Genomic DNA, 26,740 nt, shown 5'->3' on the forward strand with positions numbered 1-26,740 from the left:
GCAAACTAGCAAAGGGAATAAAATAAAAGGAGAGAGACTGAGAGAGAGAGAGAGAGAGAGAGAGAGAGAAACCAAGAAACAGACTATTATAGAGAACAAACAGATGGTTACCAGAGGGAAAGGGGGTAAGAGGATGGGTTAAATAGGTGATGAGGATTTTTAAAAAAAGGAAAAAGAAATTAAAATGTAAATTATAATAAAACTCTTTCAAATAGATGTACAGCCAAATTTTACCAAACTAAAAAATCTGATCTTTAGAATTTCTGAAAGACTAGCATATGTGACTAAGTTTAAGTGTGACTAAGTAATTTCTCAAGGCTAATCTAATCTTAGTTCTAAAACTAGACAGTGTAAATATAAGAGAAGATAAGTACAGACCAATCGTATTGATAAATATATTGACAAATTCCTAAATAAATTATTAGCAAGCCAATTTCAGTATTCAGTTCACATATTATTTTTTAAATGGATTATAGAGCAAGGAATGGTTAATGACATGAAAACAATATAGCAGAAGAAAGCGTATTTCTATTATTTTGAAATAAATATAAAATACATACTTTTTGTCTATTTTGAAAAAAAAATCCAAAAACCTAAACTATCTCAGCTTTGGCACCAAAGTAATTCTGCCCTAAATGCAACATCATGTCCAAAAATTACTATTCCAGATGACTGCATCCAGGGTGAACATCATAATGCTACTGCAGTTATATAACTCACTGAATTTTTTTTTTTAAAAAACTCAATGAGTTTGTCTTCCTGAAGCTACACAGATTTTTCCACCAGGTACAGGGGTTGTTGTTACAGGATGGGGAACACTTTCTTATAATGGTTAAGTCCAGTGAAAACTTGGCATAGTATGCAGGGTTCAAAAACAATAAAAAAAATGGTGATCTAGTTTCAGAATCAAAGGTATCATTTACCTCTGGATGTCCAGTACTCCCAGGTGATATCTCAGAAAATGGTGCATGGTTGGGGGGAAAGGAGTTAAGTCTTTGTAAATTGTCTTGGTTTGAAACATTGGAAGGAGACCAATTCATTATAGATGTTCCCTAACTTGGAAAACCTAATTGAGAAAGTTCTGTTCTAAAGACATAAAAAAAGAGACAAGGACATAGAAAGGCAGCATTTAAAGATTTTCAAATTATTTTTTGAAGATTTCCTCTCTTTTTTTTAAAACTGAAGTATAATTAACATGCAGTGTTCTATGAGGTTCAGTTGTACAACATAATGATTCAACAATTGTATACATGACTCAGTGCTCATCAAGATAAGTATAATTTTGATCCCCTTTATCTATTTCACCCATCTTCCTACCTGCCTCCCACCTGGCAACCACCAGTTTGTTTATTTATATATTTATGCATGTATTGTTTTCTTAGGAATGCAGTCATCATTTAAATCAGAATATTTACTAATGTAATCCCAAAGTAATCCAGCACATTAAAAATTAGAAGAAGAAATGAAAAAGAGGATCTTTTCACTTATTTCTCAGGAGAGCCAGAAAAACAGTTGGTTAAATTTTAGATTTGTTTCTGATAAAATTTTAAGCCAACAAAAAAATAGCAGAAACCTTCCCCAAAGTCATAAAGAGCACTATATTAGTTTTCTAGTGCTGCTATAACAAACTTTGACAAATTTAATGGCTTACAATCATACAGTTTCTACGTTAGAAACTTGACACAGGTCTCACTGGGCTAAAATCAAGATGTCAGCTGGACTGCATTCCTTCTGGAGGCTCTAAGCGAGAAGCCACTTCCCCACCTTTTCCAACTTCTAGAAGCTGCCCACATTCCTTGGTTTATGGCAAATTAAAGGCTTTAAAGTTAGTAATGGCTAGCTTAGTCATTCTCACACCTTTACATTCCATCACTCTGACTTTCTCTCTTTTACCTTCCTCTTCAGCTTTCAAGGACCCTCATAAATATGTTGTAGGATTCCTTTTCCTTCGGTGCCCACAGTTCTTGGTCACTCCACTCCAGAGAATGAAGAGGTAGACCATATGAAGAGTGGTGGGCAGCAAAGCAAAGTTTACTGAGCAGAGAGTACAAAGCTCCCAAGGAGGAAGGAGGAGACCCAAGAGGGTTGCTACCAGAGTCTCTAAGTCTAGGGATTTTTATGAAAATGTTGGCAGACTGTCTTAATCTAATTAAGCCTCCATATGACCATCACCCAATCAGATTTTTGTTCACACACTCATCTACCTATCAGGTAGTTGTTCATGTGGGAAAGGGTGGAGGGCTCCTTTCAGGACAGTGTAAAATCCTTTTAAAGGTAGAATCCTCTGGGTGGTGGTGTGGGGGGGGTTGTCCCTGCCTGCCTTTCCTTCATTATTCACACTGGGCTTATGTGATTATTCTAGGATAACCACCTTACTTTAAAATCAGTTTAAAGTTAATAATCTTAATTCCATTTGTAATTTAATTTTCCTACGCCATGTTTTGTTACATATTCACAAACTACTGGGATTCGTATATGGATATCTTTGAGATGCCATTATTCTGTCTACCACAAGAACATATAAATTAGGTTTGTTTTTAGCTGAGATTAGCCAAAACTCTATCAGAAAGGGTTTAAATAAAGTTTTCATTTGTTTCATGCTATAAGAAGACTAAGAAGTAGCAGTCCAGGACAGTATGGTAATATAAGAATGACATCAAGGTCCCCAGATTTTTCTATATTTCTTCCATGTAAACTTCAGTGGCAAAAAAAGGCTATAAATCTTATTGTCATCAAATCTGCATTCTAGGCAGGAAGAAGGAAGTAGAAGGGGGAAGGGACAGTGTCTATGGCAAGACTGCTAAAAACTTTTCTGGAAACCCTCAGTTTACATGTCATTATCCAGAACTGTGTTTTTAACGGCAATAAAGTTTAAAAAAAAAAAAAGTTTTGTTTTGGACATATTGCTGCCCTTTTTAAAAGGGATTACCTATCTGTAAGATGGAAAAGAGTAATGAGCATTGCATAAGTAACTAGCAGTGCAGCAACTGGATTAATATCATCATATTTAATGGTGATATTTTAGGAGGAGCATTCCAATTAAAGTTAGGGATAGGTTAGAAATGCCCACTATCATTGCCTCTACTCATACTATTGGAGTTTCCAATCAATGTAATAATAAGAAAAATAGTCTGCCTAAGAAAATAAAAAGAAAATCATAGAAAATGAGCACTTTGGCAATAGGACATCATAGATTCAGTTTTACACAAGATTTTGAGGCATCTATACAACTGGAAATGTCACTTAGACAGCTGAGCATATGGGTAAAGTTCAGAGAAAAACCTAAGGTAGGGATTCAAATTTGAGTCATGAATGAACATATGAGAAGACATTATGATTAAATCTAATTGCCTGGGGGAAAGGGTAGAGAATAAGGTTAATAAAAGGGAGAGTATTAAAGAATTATGATATTTAAAGGCAAAACTCAGAAGGAATTTCCAGTAGGAATATACACAAAAAAGTATGGTGTTGATGTCAATAACAGAAAGAGAATTTCCAGGGAAGGAAGCAAGAGATGTTTGATTTTACTAAGGAGTCAAGGGCCGGGGTGGTGGGGGGGGGAGGAAACAAAAAACGTTAAATTGATTTGAGGACATAGGTGGACTTTGGTGACCAGGGTGTTTGGTGGAGTAGTAGGGATTCTGATGCAAGCCTGAACAAAATGTATTCAAGAGTCCATGGGAAATACAGAAATTGAAAATTAAAATCTCTCAAATATATTAGTTTTAAGGTAAGGAGAAAAATAGTTTTAAGATAAGGTAGAGGGTAGTCTTGGAGGCTGAGAGTAGAGCTGAAAGTACAGTTTTCTTTATGACAGACTGAAGCTTAATGGCTAGTTGAGTTAATCCTATAAAAGGAACTGGTGGAAGTTTCAACAGAGGGAATGTATGGGCAAGAATATACTATTCCTAAATAAACAGGAAAGAAATGAAATAAGGAAAATGGATACCTCCTTTTTTTTAAAAAAAAAAAAAAAAAAAACAAGGTATAGTGTGAAAAGAATGAGTATAGACAGACATGGAGATGAAAAGGCAAAGGAGCTCCCATCTTATGGTTTCATTTTCCCCTATTACTTGAGATATAAGATCATCTGCTGAGAATGGGCAGGGGGTAGATGGGGAGAGCTAGAAGATTAATGAAAATGAAATAGCCATTGTAAAAGTTGGAGAGAAAACTGACCAGATAAACATAACAGAATTATTGGATAGTAATACTATTGAGACACAGTTGAGATTGACGATCATGAATTCACAGTGAAATTATATTATTCTATTATGTGATTTTTTTTCCCAACAAAATATGTTATTTCCTGGCAATAGTTTTATCCAAGAGTTGACTTTGTCCCAGATGAGAGAAACGAAGGACAGAGGGGAAACATAGTTTACCACTTGTATAAGGTTTAATTTTAATGGTGGGTCAAACGATCAAATCTGGATAGAAGAAGAGTGAAAGCAGCTTAAAAGCTTATGGAAAACAAAACAAATTAAATGGGGGTCAAATAAACAGAAATCTGAATCTCTATGGTAGGGCTATTTGAATGAGTAAGATGGAAAGATGGGAAATTGAGGCTAAAGAGCAATAATTGTGAAGTAGCGATTTCAGAAGTGGAAGAGTTTCATGATTAACGTGAAGGGCTGAAAGGATTTGAGACTAAAGTGAGGAGCTGAAAGAATTTGAAACATGCCCATCATAAAAACAGACAATCTGAAGAGAAAAAAAAATGAGTTGGGTTAGAGCAGTACAGAGTTATTTGAGCCAAATGGTATAGTTTCCAGTGTGGGGCCAGAGAAAGATGGCCTTACACCTTATCTAACCAGTGGCTAGACTGAGCACTGAGGGATGCCATGACATGAGGACCCCTGTTGGCTACAGTTATGAATTGCAGCATTGTAATGGGTGCTTTTCTCCATTCACAGAATATTTCACAAACCAAATAATGTTCCCTCTGGAATGAATCAGTCCATCTGAATGAAAAGTGGTATCTTCTACTCCCCAATTTCTTCAGGAGCGTATACACTGAAAACTGAGGAGCACAAACAATGCTAAGTGATAGCATGATGTGTGACTTCTAAATATGGCTCTGAGACAGCCTTTGAGACCCCAGGGATTTGGGTGCCATTGAATTCTCAGACAACCACCCAGTATGCATACACACATTCAGCTTGGCTATCCTGGCTCTAAGCTTTTCAGACCGCCCTGTTGCCTCTTAGAGGCCTGAAACACACTCCAATGCTTTGGGATGTACCCTCTCTTCTGTTTAACCACACTAAATGGCGACAGCCTGTTCAGATTCACCCTCTCTTTGGTTCCTGTTGGTAACTGATGGACTAATCAGTCAAAACAATTTATGCAGACGCGCAAATGGCTGAAGGTAGCACAGGGCCTTGTAATGTCCTTGCAACCAGTTCTTAACTCAGGTTGTTATCAGAGCTTTACCCTAAAAGAATGATTAATGGTGTAAGTTTCAAGCACTTTGTGAGAGATAGTGGAGAGTCTTTTCCATAAAAGAAAGGTTTTTAAATTTCCTGAATCCATTTTTTTTAAGATTTTATTTATTTATTTATTTGACAGAAAGAGACACAGTGAAAGAGGGAACACAAGCAGGGGGAGTGGGAGAGGGAGAAGCACGCTTCCCGGCAAGCAGGGAGCCCAATACTGGTCTCAGTCCCAGGAACCAGGACCTGAGCCAAAGGCGCTTAAGGATTGAGCCACCAATGCATCCCTTGAATTCATTCTTTTGTTTATGTGAATCGGAGAGGTTGTTGTATCTCAGACATTACTCAAGATTCTTGACATAGAACCATCATGCCCCAAACTGTATAGTCTGGAAAAAAGCCAGTTGTGTAAACAAAAAATTTAAGGTAATAGATGTTACAATAGAAATCCATAAGTACACAAAAAGAGACATAAAGGTGAAAGTGGCTAATCCTCCCATTCTCTGATTTCCCCTAAGAAATTGCTCCATTCAATGACCCATTCTCTTGTGTTTCCTTTATGTTTCCTCTCTACTAGTCCTTTCTACTCATTCTATTACTCAAATCTCTTTCACTGAGAAATAAAAGACAATACCACCATATTGTTAACTCGGGATATTCTTCCATTTTTCTATATCTCTTCTAGCTTTCTTATCCAAAATGTTCTTAACTTTAGTTGCATACTAAAGGAGCTTTAAAAACTGCTGATGTCTGGTCCCAAAGATTCTGATTTTATTGATCTGGGAAGCATGCATCAGATTTTTTTTTTTTAAGATTTTATTTATTTATTTGACAGAGAGAGATCACAAGTAGGCAGAGAGGCAGGCAGAGAAAGAGAGAGAGAGAGAGAGGAGGAAGCAGGCTCCCTGCTGAGCAGAGAGCCCGATGCGGGACTCGATCCCAGGACCCTGAGATCATGACCCGAGCCGAAGGCAGCGGCTTAACCCACTGAGCCACCCAGGCGCCCCGCATCAGATTTTTTTAAAGTCTCCCCAGGTATATTCTAAACACATGCAAGGATAAGAGTAAATGTTCTAAAGGATGGTGAAGACTGAGCAATCTAACATATGCACAGCTTAATACATACGAAGCACTCAGGAAGTGACAATTGCCGTCACATTAATCAATAAACATTAATGTGCTTTGTGTGCATAGATGTCATTATCTAGTGAATAGGAGACTGGTAGACAGAGTTGCCTGACTGAGGTTGAAATGACTTATGTTTCAAATTTGTTTCATCTTCAAACTGTTGATAGCTAAAAAGACATTCGGTACTCAGTTTCTCCATCTATAAAATGGGAAAATCACTTTGTCTGAAATCATGGAGTTGCTGAAAGTATTAGTTTGTCTGGGTAAAATGCTCTGTAGAGAGGCAAAAAAAGAAAAATCTATAAGAGCGAAGGATTATGGTCTCCCAGAAGCGTCTATAATTTGTAGAGACATTTATAGCCCGTCTGGTCAGTGAAGCCTGCAGTTTTGGAGCCTCACCCTTCTCAGCCTTAGAGCACAGATTGTAGCTAAACTCATCAGCCTCCATTAAGCCCCTGGCAAAATGGCTACGAACTAGTTGCTGTTGAAAATGTCTGTGACCTCTGCTCTGCACCCTCTGGGGTGAATGTTCCATCCTACATACTCCTAAAATGCCAGTGTTTACTGCTCCTCTTGGGAAAATGAGTGGTGGAAGTGGGGAAGAAGGGTAAATAGGAGGCCCCTCCCCTAAACATATTAATTGGATGAGGTTTCCTGACAACTAAACTGAACCTTTACCTATTTTCCTGGAGGGATTCCTAGTAGCTGTTTCCATATCCCATTTCAGTAATATTTAATATCTCCTCACTTCCCATTGTGCTCAAAGGTCTTCATAAGGACAGCGAAATAAAAAGGATGGTTCCTGGCACCTGCACAGAGTGATGCAAGAGAAAATTACAAATGAAAAAATAGAGCAGGGGTCTGCTGCCTTTCTTTTGGCAAAAAACCTGCCATAGAAACTAATGTAGATGAGGGGGCACTGAGCCATATATAAGTGAGTAATTATCTACTGTTACAGGCCTTATTATCTCTCCAAATGTTTGCTAAAATTCTGTTGGGCAACCATCTGGACCCAGAGATTTACCCGTGGATAGAGAGTGGATTGTTGTTTTAACTTGAGATGGGAAAATTTCTTTCTCTAATTCTTTTCTGTCATCTTCTGTTAAATAATTTAACTGAATGTCTCTTAGATAGCTTTCTGTGAGTCCTTGGAGTAAGTGGATTTTGTGTGATATAATCATATAAAATATTCTTTCAAAGTTGTTGTTTGTTATTTTTTTTCCCTTTTCCCCCACCAGAGGATCCAAGGACAGTTTGCCATCTGTTGTAAGAATTTCATTAATGCACCTATTTTCTCTTTCTTTTGCAAGAGTGGTCAGTCCAAATAATTTGTAGCCCTCTTCTGTTTCAGGCAGGATTCCTGTTACAGGAGGCCCAGAAGCCTTAGCCCATCATAGTTAAGTCCCTGCTCTCTCATTATGGCTTTCTCTCAGGTGGCTTTGTTAGCTCAGAACAACAAAGCTTGTGTCCCAAAGCCTGGCTGGGTTATCAATAATTTAACAACATGTCATAGACAACAGTGAACCATGCTGCTAGGGTTGAAATATTCCTAGGGCTCACCCTCTATTATGCTCTGCTTTCTCAGTGTGCTGTGAATGGAGTACAGGTGGGCCCAGCATTTTCCCAACTCAGAAACTTACAAGATAATATAATGGCACTGGGGAGGGGTTATTTGCATTACAAAAGGATTCCATGCTTTACCAGAGGGTTCACTTTAGATTTCCTTTTAAATTAAGAGCTCCTCTTTAGCATTGAAAAGTTTATGAACTTAATTAGTTTGGGGCTTTCTGGAAAACCTTCCCAAAGAAGAAAGACCTTAGACAGATGTTATAGTTCTCCTTCAGACTTGAGTGGTCAAAAGTCTGAGAACAAAACATCCCCAAACCAGAATTTTGCTTTCAATATTCTTCTTGTCCAGATTTCATCAGTCTGCTAGCTTTGAGCCTCCCAACTGATCTGAACGGACTCACTGTCCTAACTTAGCCGCAAGACCCAGCTCCTTTCCACAGGGTCCAGAAAAAGTGCCCAAACTCTGAAAGCACCAGACAGCAATGTAGGACGTTTTATATTCTGGTGGTTACCTTTGTGAGATGGGAAAAGGGTTTATGGTGCATACTCCATACATAACCATAGATATCCAGAACCCAGATTTATATTCTCTAAAGTCCCCCTCTAGGTCCTCTGCTCTCAGCCCTTCCTAACACAGTGCCTAAGCTCCAGTCTCTGGTCTCCACCCTCCTGGAGTCAGTCCTCATTGTCCACACCTGAACTGTGCAGGGAATTGAACTCCATCCAGTCCGCTTCTACCTCTCTAATATCATCCATCACTGCACTCAGCTAAGAAAGAGCTCTCAGACCACCAGAATCCCTCATCCTCCTACCTTTGTTCTTTTACATAATAAGTGGATTTTTTTAGTCTCAATTAAACTGCCCCACCTTCACTAGAGAAGTCTACTCTTGAGAATGGCATGTCTGAAAATATCAAATAGGATGGGCCCAAGTTGGTGACACAACAGTAGGTCATTCAATATAAATGTTCAGAGCAGTTTAGACAGGCGACAATTACCATATACCCACGAAAGTCAGCGAATCATCGCAGGGAAGTTATTTCTCACATAGTTCAAGTTGTTTATGTCACTTGTCTTAGATTAAGTGAAAGTGAATAGGGGCTTTGACTCCCCTTCTCAGGATGCACAGGAGTTGCCTCCCTGATCATTGGGTTTCCATCAATGAAGGACTGCGACATTGGAGTTTTCCCAGGAAGGGTTTGAGAGTTAAGTGTCAGGAGTCAGCCATCAGGGGTCAATTCAAAGAGAAGAAAGTGTCCTTTCCCTCCTGGGCCCTGGTTTTGTTTCTAGGACATATCTTGAATTCTCCTGTCCCTATCCTTCTTATCTGAATCAAGGGTGCTACCAGTAACGGCAGCTACCTTGCTTTTCTTCCTGCCTGTCACCCTCCAAGCCTCTTAGATGCCGTGACCACAGAACTCTTCCTAAAACACTGCTTCCATCCCATCACTCCTCCTGATGAAAAAGGTACGCTGTTTTGTATTGCCCTGCATTGGCTATACGAGATAAGACTGTATAATTTATTGGCCAGACCGAATGTATTTAAGAGTGGAAAAAAGCACTTTCGATATTTATGTCAGGACCATAGGTGTAAATGGAGATGACCTCAGGTAAATAGGGGTGGGTATATGTTGCCTTTGATATAAGCTCTCCACCTTGTATTTGAGATTATACACATGTAACTATATCCCATGCCACTTAAAATCAATCTAATCTTACTGTAAAGGTCAGAACACTACTGCTACTACTAAAAATTGTAACTGCAATGGCAATGGAGATCATAATACTAGCAACCACTCCTGGATTCCCTCCGTAGAAAGCACTATGTCTCACATTCATTTTTTTCACTCTCCACAAAATTCCTCTGAGAATTACTACTGCCATTTTAGCAATGAGTAAACTAATACAGACAGATTTAAATGCTTTGGCCAAGATAACTCAGCTAAAAAGTAGCACAACTGAAATGTAAGCCCAGGATTATTTGATTCCAGTCTTACGACTGCTTTGGCCAAAACCATCTCCTTGTATTTTTTTTTTTTTCCTTTTAAGTATTTTATAAAGCACATGGAGAACATTTAGAACCATGATAAATCGAATATTCTCCTGGTCTCAATGTTGTCTCAGCCATATTGCTTAATGGTAGCATGAATGTCACTATTCACATTACTGTGCTCCTTCCCAGTCCTTCATCTCTGCTTATGCTGTTACCTCTAAATTTATAGCCCTCCTATGTTCTCCTTGTCAATCTATAGTCGATCCATCTGGCAAAGCCCAGTTTAATTTCACACCCTCTGTGAAACTATAGCTGGCTACTCAATTGACATTAATCCCTCCCACCTGGATGCTCCCAGCCTAATTATCCTCAGTACGACACAAATTGGCACTAAATTACAATTTTCCTCTTTGGTTTTCTAATTGTTTTGTGTGTTATTGTTCTCTCCCCAACCTGTAAGCAAAACCATGAAAGACAAGAGATTTCCTAGAACCTTACTTCACTTGAAATTTGGCCCGATTAATATGACTAGAGCATTATTATTTTTTAAGGTGAACAAACTCACAAGAGATTAAATAACTTATTCACAATTCCATATCTAAAATGGTAACCCCTAAAAGGACTGTTAAAAATTTAATATTGTTTTCTGCTCCAAAAATATTTTCTTAGTAGCATTATTAAGAGAACTTGAAATACGATTTTTATTTTAAATGAATGGAAACATACTGAAACAATGAACTTAAAATGAAATACTATTGGTTTCTTAATAAATATTTCAAACTGGCTTGAGTTGTCTCATCCTGTGGAGGGAAAAAAATAACCTCCAGCATTTTCTATACACCTGCCATGGGAAGAAAACATTATCCTACTGCCTGAACCAGAGCAACCAGGGAGAACAAAAAGTATGTTCTGTGGTCTCAAGTTCATCAGAAACTTATCGGGACACCAAGGAGGAAGCTGACCTCGAATAGCTGCTTTGGCCACACTGTCCCAATCACAATACACTGAAATTCCCAAGGAAGCTATCATCAGCTTTGCTCTGGCTTCACTCCTTCTGCTAACAAAATGGTGAGACTTCTTCTGGAAGTGCTGGAAGTTCATCTATTCTGCCTATGACTGATGATTTTATGTGGGGAAATAACTCAACAAGTACCATTCAGATGGTCAGCACCCTGCTGCTACCTCTGTGTCCAGGCCCAGGGCAGCATGTGGGCCTTGGCTGGCTGCAGGGGGTGATGGCTTTAGGACTGGTGGAATGGAACGGGTGCTGGACACACTACCTTCCAAAGATCCTCAGGGAACCATGAAAAGCAGGGACAAAATGGACATGAGACATTCTAGAATACCACACTGCAGGATATTATAATTACTAATCTGCAAAACATTGTATTGGTAGGAAATCCTGTGGCTCTTTCACAAAACACTTCTCTGAGTTACTCAGCAAGGCAAGTCCAATGAAAAACTAAAGTTAGCTAAGGTGTTATTTCTCTCTCCCCCCCTCTTTTTTGTGCACCAGCATCCTGGAGACATTTCTGATGCCTAAGCCCTTATGCCCCTCGGTATTCTTTCTCTAGCTTTCTACTGCTTCTCATAATAAAAATAACAACGGCAAACATTTATAGATGGCTTAGTATGTACCAGAAACTACACTAAATACTTTTCATAGGTTGCCTCTTTGATCCTCACAGCTACAACTTGAAATTGGTTATTATTCTTGTCTTGACTTCAAGAGAGTCAAGGAAAGTAGGCTTAAAGCAGCTGAAGAATTTGCGCAGAGACACAGAGATACAAAAGTGGCCGAGCTGAGATCTAAAGCCAGGCAGGTCTGCCTGAGTCCGAGGCTTTTGCAGCCACACACCACACCTACCTCACTCATGCAGATATTTTCTTCCAAGAAGGAAAATGGTTTTAAAAACTAGTTTACTCTGACATTACAAACATAATTGATCCTCCTCCCAAAGTTATTTGCATTAAAAGAAAAAGTAAAGGGAGACAACATACACAAACAACATTTAATGGAATATCTTTCCCATAGGAGATTAGACTTTTCCTCTAAGACAATTCTTAATCTGTTGTGAATTATTCTAGAACAATTTTCACCTCTATTGATCCTAGATTAGGGGGTGAGGTGCTCTTCTGAACCACCAAGCTCAGAGCACTGTGATAAGATTGTTAAATCCCTCTTTTCTCAAATCCCCAAATTCAAATCCCTCCACACATATACCAGCAATTCCTTTAGTTTTTAAGAATTCCTCTAGTTCAAGACTGATATTTTTCTTCATATACCAATTCTAATCCAGTCATAGATTCTTTCTTCACCATACATATATAACCCATAGCCTATATCTGAGTCTTAGACTTGATTAATCTGTTATGCTATTCTCTAGTTAAGTATGTCTTATTTTCTATCAAACCTACAAATTCTGCAGTGAATGGAAGAGAAGCAGATTGAAAGCATTATTTCTGTTTATATCCAGGACAAATAAAATATGGAGGAAATTCTTAAATGAGATAATGGATGAAAACTGCCTATGAGTGAAGAGTGGCTAGTACACAGAATGTACTATTTTAAATTTAATTTAATTTTTTTATATTTTATTTAAAATTTTAAATATTTTATTTAAGATTTTTAAATTTTAAATTTAATTTAAATTTAATTTTTTAATTTTAAATTTTAAAAGAATTACCTTTCTCTTCTGTTTCCTTAACAAGTGCTTTTAAGTAAACAAAACCCTAGCTTTTTGAGAGATAAATTTAACTATATATGTTCAGTGCAATTAAAAATTGTGTTTGCCTTATAATTCTGTTTATAACCAGGAACTGAACAGATGGCTAAGGGTCTGGTTGCAGGAACATCTCCCATTCCTTGAAATAAGATGCCCCTTCATTTAAGGAAAGAAGTTCCTAGGGGTCTAATTTCATGAGCAAGCTAGTCTGTGCAAACTCCAAGTTTTCAGAATGTAGACCAAGACAACCAACTGTCCTCACTTGGGCCTCCATCACCTTTGGGATCAGTGGAGCCTGTCTCAGTGCAATTTACTATAGTAAGTCGGCTCAGAAGGCACCTGGCAGGACAGCCTAATTAAGTATTTACCCCGGCGGCCAAACTAGCTATTTCAGGCTCATTATGGTTTCCCAAAAACTAAATTAATTTAAGTAAATAGAAAAGTGATATATTAAAAAAAAACCTTATTTGAGTAGTTCAATTTATTAATTATATCAGCTTATTTTTTTAAACTTAATGAATATTGTTTTATTTCAAGAGTATGTTATTATTTGTATGACAAGGTGCTCAAGACTGGTCTGGGGTTAAAAAAAAAAGTCATCAGGAGCCTCTGGCAAATAGACATTCCAGATATGGGTGACTTTGTTTGTCCTCATAATTCATGAGCACAAGTTTGACACAATCTAGAGTTCTTCCACTGCCACCCAGCTGGTAAAAGAGAGAAAAGTGTAGTTTATGATTGGGGTCTGTGGCATAAAGACCCAAGTTTTGAAATTGGAAAAAGATAAAAGAAAGGAAGATACGTAGTTCTGTATGAAATTCTTTTTTGAGTAAGAAGTGTTCAATAATATCGCTAAATATGTCAACATTTAAAATATATTTTAAGGAAGTAATTAGCTATATAATGTGACATCTTTCTTGTTACTTCCTGATGCATTTTTCAATCATTCTTGATTTGAACACACTTTTCTTTTAAATTCAGGAAGTCCTTACCTGTATTTTCCTAAATGCCACATACTTATTTGTATTTATGACTTTGCAGTGGCCATATGACTTGAAAAATAAGATAGCATTAGTAGAAACCAACATAGATTCACTTACAACAACATATAGCAAAGGAGATGCTTTCTAGGCTTTACAAATGGTTCTAGACTGGGAAATCACAGGAGAAAACAGAACAATTCTTTAGAATATATTTCATGCAGCTTGTATTTCTCCCTAATGTCAGATGCTTTTATTTGTTTAAATAAGAGACTGGGAACAGAATGACAATTATTTTTACGTCACTGTTATTACTCTGATATGAAGGTCACATTTAATTGTCTCCATTAGTAATTCCTCTTCAAATGAATACTTTGTTCCCATGTTCACTCACATCTGCCTTTCCAAATAATACCCATTCTCAAACTACACATAATTATACTGACCATAGGAGTTTCCAGCTCACTGAAGCCTCTTGCGCTCATATCTCACCCTAAAACTTGCCCTGTCAGTCACTTCGTTCCTCCCAACATTTCAGCTGTATGTCCACTTCATGAATCCCCAATACTTCTTTGCCACTACCTCCAAGCCAACAATTTATCAATACTATTTTCCAGTCTGTAGCCTGCTACTTTTTCATTGTCCAAGATCCATGTCTTCTCTTCCTGCCTTCCCTGGCCTGCATTCCCAGGTCAATCACTTACTCATTCCCTTACATATACCCTCATCTCCTTTGCCTTCCCCACTCTTCTCGGTGAAACTTATTTCTTCACCTCTCCCACTTGTGCACCAAAACAAGGAATGTAGGCTGGGAAAAAAAGCAAAACAGAATGTGATAATACTAATTAGTTTCACTTGAAGTTTCTTTTTCTTTTCTCTCTCTCTCTCTTTCTTTTTTTAAGATTTTATTTATTTGAGACAGAGAGCATGTAAATGGGAAGGAGGATCAGAGGAAGAGGGACAACTAGACTCCCCGCTGAGTAGAGAACCTGACGGGGTGGAGGGGGTGGGGAGGGTGCCGCAGGACCTGAGCCAACTGAGTGGCTGAGGTGCCTTTCACTTTAAGTTTCTAACCATCCATCCCCTGTAAGTCTTTAAGAGGTCCCTGTAGTCTTTCTCTAAGTCCTTAGTTCCCTACACTCCACAGATTTATTCTAGAACACTGTCATCACTTTTCCTTTCTCCTTAAATATTTACCATTCATGTTCCTGACCCTGTTGACGGGCTCACCTTTTATTTTACTTAAAAATCTCCCTTCGCCAAAGTCAACCAGTATACCTGTACTCTTACTTCACATGCTCTTCTTCTGGTGATTCTCAATGAACTTTTCTTTGTCCACCTTGAAAGCCAAATATTCTCCTTGCACAACATATCCTATCCTCTTCAAAATACTCAAAGGGCCTTATTCCTGGAATTTTACTTCTCTCTCTTTACTGAATCAATATCTCTACTGTATTGTTATCCTCTCTATATACTGCCTGTAATGCCCCTCATTTTAACTTCCTCGGCTCAACATTCCCTTTATACAAGTTTTTCTTCCCCTTTCTAGTAAAACTCATAAAGTTCTTTATATTCATTCTGTCCATTTCTTCAGATCCAATGCGATCTTGCAGCCATTCCAATCAAACTTTCATCAAGTCACTCAATGACACTATTCCTGCCAAGATGCCAAAAACTTCCATGTTGCTGAATCATTAGTCATTTCTCAATTCTAATCTTCCTCTACTCTAGAGCAGCATTTGGCATAGTTAATCACTCTTGCATCCTTAAAACACTTTATTCACTTGGCTTTGGGAACACCTTGCCTTCCTGATTTTCCACTTACCTCACTGGCAGCTTTCTCAGTCACCTTGGTTGTTTTGTCCTCATCTTCCAAAGCTGGGATTAAATGTCTCTCCTTTTCTTCTCAAAAATCACTCTCTCCCTTGGAACATACATCTGGTCTATGACTTTGAGCATCATCTGTCCACTAACATATCACATTTCTATCTCCAGCTCAGATTTTTCCCTTCGGGTCTAGAACTGATTGATTTGTAAGTATCAAACTCAATAGGGTTAAATACAGAATGCTGAGGGCCTCTTTTCGTGACCTCATACTCCTATACAAGTCTGGTTATTCCTCATTTTCATAATTCAGTTAGTTACAAACCTAAGCATCATTTTTGATTTGCCTCTTTATATCATATCATTGTCCCCCAAAATATTAAATAATTATTTATTTACTTTATGCTATGTAGTCTATAACTTCCATTAGGTCAGGGGCTTTTATTACTTTATTCACCACCTTATCCCAGCACATAAAACAGTATCTGCCACCCAGTAGTAAATATTGTTTTTCATAATGAATGAATCAATGAATGATATCCTCTCATCTCTGAATAGTTTTTGTTTTGCAAGTTTTAGTTTAACATCAATGTGTTATATAATTGTTTAAGGGATACTTATCTCTACTCTATATAATTTTACTTAGCATATATCCACATAATCTGGCAATTGATCATGTAACATATATGGTTATAGAGGTACTTAACACATACATGTGTCTTTCACCCCATTTAAATGGTAAAGACACTTGAGAGCAAAACCACATCTATTTTCTTAGTTCAGTTCTTTACATTATGTTCAGAACTTTAAAACTAAAGGATGACAGTGCTTCTAAAAAGCATTAAAGACGTCTTCCAATTACTTCTGATCTCAGAGTTAGAAACACTCTAATATTATCTGAAATAGCATTCCATTTACTTGGTTCTGGGGCAAAGCTTATGCACCTGGAGGCCATAAAAGGCATCAGCCGCTAAAGATGGCAACGCTACAAAAATTATTCTGATAAGGAGAGAAGATTAAGTGAAGTGCAACATTAAATAACAGTATTTGCATATCTCATTAGTACTTCCAGGATGCTGAATTCTGATATTTAAAAAAAATTATGAATTTAACATTGAAGATCATAGAAAATAACAACTGGAAGTTGTTCTGAGGAAGGAAAAGAAAAAGTATGCTTTGGATAGCTAATATTTCAGTCTTCTTGGTACAATGAGTATATCTTTCCCATCTCTAGACCAGTGGGGTACAGAGGAGAAGAGGGCCAATCACCTGGGGTAAAGGATCAAGAAACGGAGAAGTAAGCGGGGGGAGGAGATCAGCTCCTGTGTGGGGAGGGATCAGAACGGCAGATGTCCATGTGTTTGTGTCAAGCAGCATTCTTTGGATATTATCAGAAAGACCTAACAGTAAAAAATTAGCCAGATGCCTGTAGATTAACTACATTAACAGAGGAAAATAAATCATGTACAACCTCTACTTTCTCTAACACATAAATGTTTGGATCTGTTGTTACCATATATTGCCTGAAATCAATCGTAAAACTCTTCTCTCCATACCTCTTATTTAACTTACTTGATTTGTCTCATTGCATTTCACATAAAGGTCATCTACGAAGCTATGAAGAATGCCAAAGCTTCCCCTTTAGAAATAGAGTAACCATCCTAGAAGTATCTCCTCTTGTGTCTTTGGTAACTCGCGGGAGATGAAGCATTGAAATGCAACATCTATGGCTTCTGCCAGCTAGACCCTGTCCTCAAAAATTACATTTTTGCTTTGGAAAAGAATGTATTTGGTGTATCTCCTCATAACTGCCATTTCACAGAGCTCTCTTATACTTTATAAATGCCTTTGGAATCTGTTTTACCTTACCTGCACTTATTTTGTTAAGGAAATATCCTGAACTAACTGATTACTTTTCAGGTTTTATTCTACTATCTACATGGTCATGAGAGTGTTATTTCTGAAGTGAGACTGATCCAGCTAATCTCTGCTTAAAAGCTTGTGTGAATCCCCAAAAACACACAGAGAAAAAGCCCCAGGTTCTAGCATGGCCCTCTAGGTCACACAGCTTGGCTTCAGTCTGTCTATTCAGCTAGTGAACATCTTATCTTCTAGCTATGCCAACCCACCTGTAGTTTCTTGGCCTTAGCGTGCTTGCTCTCTCTCTCTCTCTCTCTCTCTCTCTCAATCTCTCTTGCCATTGCTTCTGCAACACCTCCTCTGTGAAGCCTTCTTTGGAAGTTCCAGGCAGAGTTGGATCCTATACATAGTACATACCACATGAGTGAATGGTTTTACTTTTGTATTACATTGCTCCCCCACTAAATTGCCAACTCTTCATGACAATGTAATATCTGGGACATCTTTGTTTCCCCAACACTTAGAATAGGGAGATGGGGAAGAGCTGAGTGAGGAAAGGAGATTAAAAGGAATCATTTTCTGTGTACACTGTATTTGATTCTTTACATATTTTTTAACCTCCACAAAAACATGATAAAGTCACTATTATCCTTGGCTTGCAAAGTGGGGAAACCAAGTTTACCCTGGAAAGGGTAAATGATTTGCCGAATGAACCATTAACAAAGCAAAAGCCCAGGAGAACCCGGGTGGCTCAGTGGGTTAAGTGTCTGCCTTCCATTCAGGGTTTTGGGATCAAGCCCCGCATTGGGCTCTCTGCTCAGCAGGGAGCCTGCCTCTCCCCCCCCCCCGCCCCCGCTCTCTCTGCCTGCCTCTCTACCTACTTGTGATCTCTCTGTCAAATAAATAAACAAAATCTTTAAAAACAAAACAAACAGAAAAAAAACAAAGCAAAAGCCCAAACCTAAAAAATGTGAACTCTGCCTCACATCAAAATCTCTATTCTTCTCATGATCCCACTGTTCCTGCCAATAATCATTTATTAAATAAATTAGCTAATGAATAAATGAATTTTTTCAGCTAAAAGCAGTTTGTTTTTAGGTTTTCAGTCGTACATATGGAAATTTTGCTTTTTGGCAAAAGTGACTCAAAGCAAGATCCATACATTGCTAAGTTCTCTCTAAAATTTAAGTACCAAGAATTTCCGATTCTTTCCTGGAGAAATCCCTTCCTCTCTCGATCAAGTTTTCTTCCTTCAGCACATAAGACACATTACTAATTTCCAAAATGAATCAGTGTGATGACTACATCTAGATAGAATAAAACAGGTTCCTTTCTGTAAACACTTAAGTTCCTTAACTTTTTTAGCTTAGAGATTTTGCAGTAACTTTCTTCCTGGATTTGAGATATCTGAAGGGCATTTGCCAATGGCATGAATCTGTTTCTTCAAACCATAGTCTGCACTCTTCTAATGGAATTTTAAGAGTGTATTTTTTTCATGACTGAGCCAAAGTTCACATTAGGGATACAAATATGTGGATAGGTCCCAGGTGTCTGAGCTTAAACTCAATCATCCTGAAACTGAGAAAAATGCCAGATGTAAGGGTGTTTAAAACTGATAAAGGGGGGGGCGCCTGGGTGGCTCAGTGGGTTAAGCTGCTGCCTTTAGCTCAGGTCATGATCTCAGGGTCCTAGGATTGAGTCCCGCATTGGGCTCTCTGCTCAGCAGGGAGTCAGCTTCCTCCTCTCTCTCTCTCTCTCTGCCTGCCTCACTGCCTACTTGTGATCTCTCTCTGTCAAATAAATAAATAAAATCTTTAAAAAAAAACTGATAAAGGGTGCAGAGTCTATTAAAATATATAAGAAAGTATATAAAATATATCCATTAAAATATATAAGAATAGCATATATTATTGACACATGTCAATATTTTCCTCTTTCATGCAAATATTTCTGACCAACAAATTTTTACCCTGTGTGTTTTGTTGAAATATATGTCAACCCTACTCTGTCTGTATTTCTTAGTCTTCCTCCTAAGTGTCTATTCATTTTGTTATCCTGGACTGAGTTTCTGTTATCCACTCTGGTTCCACCACTCTTCCTATAAAATAATTACGTCAAGTTATGAAAGTTCTCATTAGTTATTCTAATATATTTGAACTTTATGTATTAGACAAATTGGAATTAGTAGTTTCAAGCAGAGAATAAGAGTTGGGATGTGGAAATGGAAGCTTATCACAGTCTTCTAGTTTAGAATCAAACTAGAAAAAAAAAAAGACACAAGTCAAACTGATGAGAGTCTCCACTTTATATCTGACAAAATTGGATCTGAAAACATGGCTTAGATGGATGACCATAATTAGGCCTCTTTATACTTTCCCTCCTAGTCTAGACCTCAAGATAACCTACCCCAGGGAGAGTTTTGTGTCTTCAAGTTTGATATACTCATCCAGGATCCCTGTCCTGCATCCTGGTGTGTTTAGTCATTTATTTATCCAACAAACAATGATTGAGCACAGACTATGTGCTAAGTTCTCAGTGCTATCGACACAATAAAAAAACAAAAGTATAAACAGTCCATTCTAAGTTTCTCACTACCGAGAAATAGAAGCTGGTAAGACTTATTCCCATCCCTCAGCCAGGCAGATCTAAAAATGGCAATGGATAGCTGAACCACAGGCTCTTTTCTCAGTCTCAATTATTGAGCCATTCCCCTTCCTCCTTCAGGGAGGGATAAGTGAGAGGATGTGGAAAAAGAAGGCTGAGTCATTTCTTCCATGATATTCTCTCCTGGAGAATGTAAGTTCCCTCCACCAGCTGGAAAAAGGAATATAATCAGCTTTGAGGATTAGAAAGATCGCCCTATTGGTGGAATGGAGCATAAAGTAAAGAGGAACAAATTAAGTCCCAGTGGTTTTTGTAAAGGAGCCTCTCAAAAACCTTTGTTTTAAAAATTAGAACTTACAAATGAAGTTGTCTTAATTATGGATGCACAATAACTATAACATGATGGGACTTCTGTCTAGAAGTTATAAAGGTCACTGATAAAGGTTAATGAATATAGCATTTGTCCCCAATTTCCTTTGCATGATCACTTTTCTGGTGGACTAGGTATTTTTCTAGAATTGCTTGAGAACGTGAATGTATTATTACATTAATAGACCACAGCTTTACACTGTAATCACTACAAAACATGATAGATATAATAAACAGAATTTAGAGTGAGATTATTAGCAGTGCTGAATTTATTTCCTATTTTATGATTTTCTTTTGAAAACTGGACTGCCTGCCAGGGATCTTGCAGTTTTACTTCGTCACAATAAATGCTGTTGCTCTTCCTATGGTATGGTTCTTATACATCTTAAATTATAAGAACATTTTGTAATATCCTTCTAAATCACTGACACAGCTTGCTCTCATATCTCCAAACGTTATAAGAAAAAATATTTTATTGTAAAAGAACAAAATTATTTTCATTTTGCATGTACTTTTTCATTAGACTATAGCAATACACTGTGCATCTGTGAAGTGTTGTGTTTTGCTTTTAGCTCCTGGTTTTGCAATCTGTATGCTCACAACAAGCTTCTAAGAAACAGAGTGAGGGTATATTTCCCATTTCACAGATGAGGAAACTGAGGCATACAAAACGTCAATATCTTTCCTAATTCCACATGAGTAGTTATAGAAAAACAAGAAAGAAGCCCAGTTTTCTAGACCATTAGCCTGTGTACTCTCTTCTAAAACACACCGCCTTCACAATGTGGTCATTAGTCTGTGGCTGGGATTGTGATGGTGTCATGTCAGTGGGGCCAGGGCAACAAATTTAATGACACAGCTGGGAAAACTTAAAAGCCTGCCCTTGGCTGGGTCATAAGTGGAGGTTAATACAATGGTGCCATTACAGCCCTCTGCCCGCCTCCCAAAACCAGAGCACAGTTCAAGAGAATCATAAAGGTTCCACTGGGGGTTGGTTCAGGTCTAAACGAGCAGCCAAGGTCAGGATGGAAATGTGGAACAGACAGAGAACTATTGAGCCCAATGCAAAGTTCAAAGCTGCTCAGCCAATCCTATGTGACCCAAAGTCTACCCTCACCTGCCAATTAAATGAAGGAGATCATCCTCAGTTAGAGTTTAAATCAAGGCAGCACACTGTTTCTTGGGCTAAAGACCTAGAGATTGAATGCAACTTATTTCTAAATCAATCCTTTCCAAAGTAACATACTTGAAATAAGGCTATATTACCTGTCCAGATGATAAAAAACAAAACAAAACTCTCCCGTAACTAAGTGTAATATTCCAAGATCCCACTGTACACTTTGTACTCGCTACTGTGGACTATACCTTTAATTTCATAATATATGCAGTTTTAAATTCAACATTTATTTTTAACACCTATATTTTAATGAAACATGAAATATAAAATGAAACTCCAGTCTGCCTTGTATGAGCACGAAGAAAAATCCTAATTACCTGTTTCAAAAGTGTGAAGCGCTTTCTAATTTTCCACCAGCCAGTTTCCTTAGACAGCACTCAGTATTATAACTATTTATGCCAATTGTGCTATTTCATGCATAAAATTACCGCATTATTGTTGGAATAGATGCCAGAGAGATATCTAAGCAGGGTGCAATCACTTCACTTTCTATCAAATTGGGCTCCTGAAAGGTATCATAAATTTTATTAGAAGGCAAGGGGCTAATGGCAGCCAATCAGTGTTAATGCTGATAAAATTGCTGTATTTTACATTATAAAAACCAGATGATATTTTTGTCAGAGGGCCACCTTTTGTTTTATTAAGAATGCATCATGAAAACTATATTGTAATCACATAAGATACTTAGGAAAGCTGACTGCCCTTCCCCTGGACTGGGGGTGACATCTCTCTCGGGGTGCTCTGGCAGCAGTTGGTGAGGCAAGCTTTGCTCTCTGCTGCCTGATTAATGGTAGTATAAAATGAAGCAATGCAAAATGCATCCCCCACACTATGGGTACCATAATTCAATTGCATGCAGCTTTATTCTCTCAGGGTCCACTCTTTGGGAAACAAATATTAATGTTCCACTGTTCCCAGGTCCTTTATTGTGCTATAAAAAAATTGTTTTCGATTAACCTGCCAATTGAATCTGGAGAGCTGGATGGTTTTTAAGACTCCCTCGCTTCTTCCTGAGGCACCACAGTAAAGAGTGGCAGATTATGATGATACTGGAAAAGGAAAAAGAAAGTTTGGTGCAGAGTTCCAGCCCCTTGGAATACTGCTGAGTTGTGCTTTACCAAAAGTAACTGTTATTTCCGTGAGTTGAAGGCTAAAATGTGTGACCTTGGGCAAATCACTCAGCCATTCCAAGGTCTTTGTGTCCTTATCTCTAAAATGATGGTGTAACATACAAGAGTTTCTCAGGTACCTTCCAGCTCTAAAAATCTGATATTCTTACTGTACACACCCTTCACACACACACACACACACACACACACACGCACACATAAACCCTGGACAAATAACTTTCCTTCTTACTCATGCCTTTGTTAGCCATTCATCACCTGCATTGGTATCCGGGTATCTGAGAGACTCGCTACCATCAGAACTGAGGAAGCATGGGCTGGATAATCTGGTCTTTTGCTGCTGTTCTATTCCAGGAAGGAAACTATGGGACAACACAGTTCTCTGTCTTCAGCATCCAGCAATAGTAAACATATATTAAATAATTAAATAAGCACATCTGGATGTCTAATAAAGGAGTTTGACCTCACTAATTTCTAATAATTAGATCAAGAATAAGATAGCATATAACTGTCAATTACAATAAGCCTTATGTTGTCTTCTCATGGATCCAACCACACACAACTTTTCCAAGGAAAGGTATCCATTTTCTACTACTTTTGAAAATTCTTATGGCTCAATACTAAGTAGCCAATCAAAAATTCCTTTAGAACTCATTGGTTAGTGATGAGCGGTTGCCAGAATATGAGGAAAACATGGGCTGACTCACATGCTAAAACACACCAAGAGAGTGGTGTTTGCTCTTAGAGGAATTAACTTCTTGGCAAGTAACGAACGCATGTTAGATACTAAGCGGATATGTCTGCAACTATGCCTCCAATTTCTCTTCCTACTAAACTATCACTATGAATCTTTTTTTCTTTAAAGTTGTATATATTTTACCTTCCCTTTACCTTGACTGTGGTATTTCCCATAACACATGCGCACGTGCGCACACACACACACATTTATGTGCTAAACAACATACTAATATTTACATAAATCAAGTTGCCCACATTTTATACAGTAATAAGCTACCAATGTTCTGTGACTACTGACTAAAATGTTGTACTAACCAGACAGGGCTACCATACATGGTTGTAGAGTTTGTGTGCCACACAACAGCACAGCCAAGACAGTGAGTGGTTGTAAGTGTTTCACCAGGATGTGCATCTGAGTTAAGGAGGCAACCAGCAGAAGAAAGGTACACTTTTTATTCTCAAGAAGTCATAACCCACTCTTCCAATCATGTACTCACAGAAGGAAGGTATGTTTTCCCAATTTACTCAAAGAAGCCATAAATCTACAGGGCACTAGTAAAACAAATGATTTTTTAAATCCACTACAAGTCCCCTACATGCTGAATCTCAAAAGATCTCTAACACAGTCAGTTTCTACAAGCAACAGCAACTATACCCTGAGAACTATCATATATCCTAAAGACAAATTCTCCATACCCTAGACCCCACTGACACCAAATGAAACAAAGCTATGCCTCCATCCTCCAATAAAATAATTTTTACTTGGACTGACCTAAGGTGGGGATTATTCTCCCTTAAATTGTAGAAAATTAGGACAAACTCATACAGAAATGCTCAGAAACAAATAAAACAGTGTCTTAAGAGAGCGAGAGGGAGAAGCACCTGGGCGATTCAGTCGGTCAAGCATCTGATTATTTGACTCATGTGATGATCTCAGGGTCCCAGGATCCAGCTGAGTCAAGCTCCCCACTTAGCAGGGAGTCTGTTTGTCCCTTTCCCTCTGCCCCCATCCTGCTCATGCTTACTCTCTCAAATAAATAAATAAAATCTTAAAAAGAGAGAGAGAGAACAAGAGGGAACCAGGAAGGCATCCACCAACCTGCACGGGTGATAGGCACAATGTTCTCATTATGTACACAGGGCTGCCCCATTCTCAGAAGATGTCTTAATGACCTAGGTAAATTTTCCATTTGGGTTTTCTTAATTATTCCCACATTTACTGTCACCTTTCCACCCAGCCTCATAGTTTAAGAACAGTGTATGAATGATCTGAAATGCATTAACTATAGTTAAGCAATTGTTCCATTCAACCAGAATACAAATGTAATTCAAGGTAATGAATCCTTAACTATGAGTATGATAGAAGAATCACCTCTTCTAGAAGGTCCCACAGTTAGTCAGTTAATACTCCATGTGATACATGATTTTAGAGAAACTAGCTATTACTTGGGGGAGTTTAAAAGGCTTAAAGCATGTTTCAGAACTGTACGCTGTGACAGGCACCATTTTTATGCATTCTACTTAAATAGCCAAAGAATGAAAGTAAAACATACTAATTATATAATTAACCATGAAAGCAACATGTACCCATGACGCTTGTCTCATATACAAATTCCATTCCATTCCTAAAACTGCCACCATCCCTCATACCACTCCTGAACCTCATATCATCTCAGAATTTGATAAGCCTGCATTCCAATCCCTGGCCACCTTCTAACATAAACCCCACCTCCCAGTAATTTAATGTTTGCTTTTAGTCTCATCAAATGGTAGCTGAAATCAAAACAGATGCTTCACAAAATGCCCCATAGTCAACAGAGCCTAGAAACTCAAGGTGTTTAAACTGCAATTGGGAAATTGAAATTAAACTGATAGGAGATACAAATAAAAATGAAAATTTAACAAATATTGCAGTGGAAAAGTTGTCAAAAGCTGACACATGACTAATATCAAATAAGTGAACCTGAAAACAACTGATAGAGAAGGTCAAAGGGGAAGTTTCATGGCGGATATAATCAGTGCTCTGGGGCAGAGTGCTAAGGTCAGGAAAGAGAGGCACCTTGGTTCCACAACGGGGGTTAGGAATCCTTAAGACTCCACCTGACTCTTTCAGAATCTAAATATGGGTCTTTTGTTAACATGGGAAATGGACCAAGCCACTTCACAGATTCTTACATTTCCTTACAGCGAATTTATAGAGGATTTACTCGTGAGTCAGGAGACATCCTGGACCAAGCTGTGGTCAGGGCATGGAACCATATGGAAAGCCATGGTAACTTGAACACACACAAGCATAAAGAAGCATGAAGAGGATTTGTTTCCACTTATTGGTGGTTATTTGTTGATGCTGTTTTAAATATTTTTTTAAAGATTTTATTCATTTATTTTGAGAGTGAGAATGTGTGCAAGTGGGGTGAGGGGCACGGGTAGAGGGAGAGAGAGAATCCCAAGCAGATTCCCTGTGGAGGCTGATGAGGGGCTTAATCTCACGGCCCTGAAATCATGATGTGAGTTGAAATCAAGAGTCTGACATTCAACCAGCTGAGTCATGCAGGCACCCGGATAGTTTTAAATTTTTAGATCTAGAAGATGGGTGGTAAACATCGTAGTCCACCTGAAGGGGAACAGAAGAAAGAAATTGCTAAAAGGGAGGTGAGACGACAGAAGCTTGGAAGGTTGGCTTAACTTCTATAAACAAAGGGAATTCAAAGGAAGTTTTACCAAATCAATTATGTGATGAAATTGGGTTTACAGAATCAAAACTGGAGACTTGGACAGATTATGTGTGTGTGGATGATGACACTAGGCATATTTAGGTAGCCAGCAGCTACACTTTCTATAAAATTATTTGTGATTGTCTGAAACCTCAGTGGCAACAGTAGCATAATATTTGAATCCTCAATGGGTTAAACCTTTCATGAGTCCATGTACATGCTGATTACGTGAAACCTTGATAATATACCCATACCCATAATATCTTAAAACCCTGATTGATTTATAACCTTGCAATCTATTTGTACCCATTTATTATCTTTTATATAAAATCAGACATCTTGAGTTGCCTCTGATGCTGGATCTAAAGAGTTGAAAGAAGAAGAGATTAGGCCACAGGAGCCTTTTTGCAGAGAGGATATAATGCAAGAGATCAGCAAAGCAATAAAAGGGTCTGACTGTCCCATCCCTAGTATATGAAATTCAGTTAAAAATATAA

Source organism: Mustela nigripes, chromosome 8 (genome assembly GCF_022355385.1).
Source record: "Mustela nigripes isolate SB6536 chromosome 8, MUSNIG.SB6536, whole genome shotgun sequence".
NCBI classification, from domain to species: Eukaryota; Metazoa; Chordata; class Mammalia; order Carnivora; family Mustelidae; genus Mustela; species Mustela nigripes.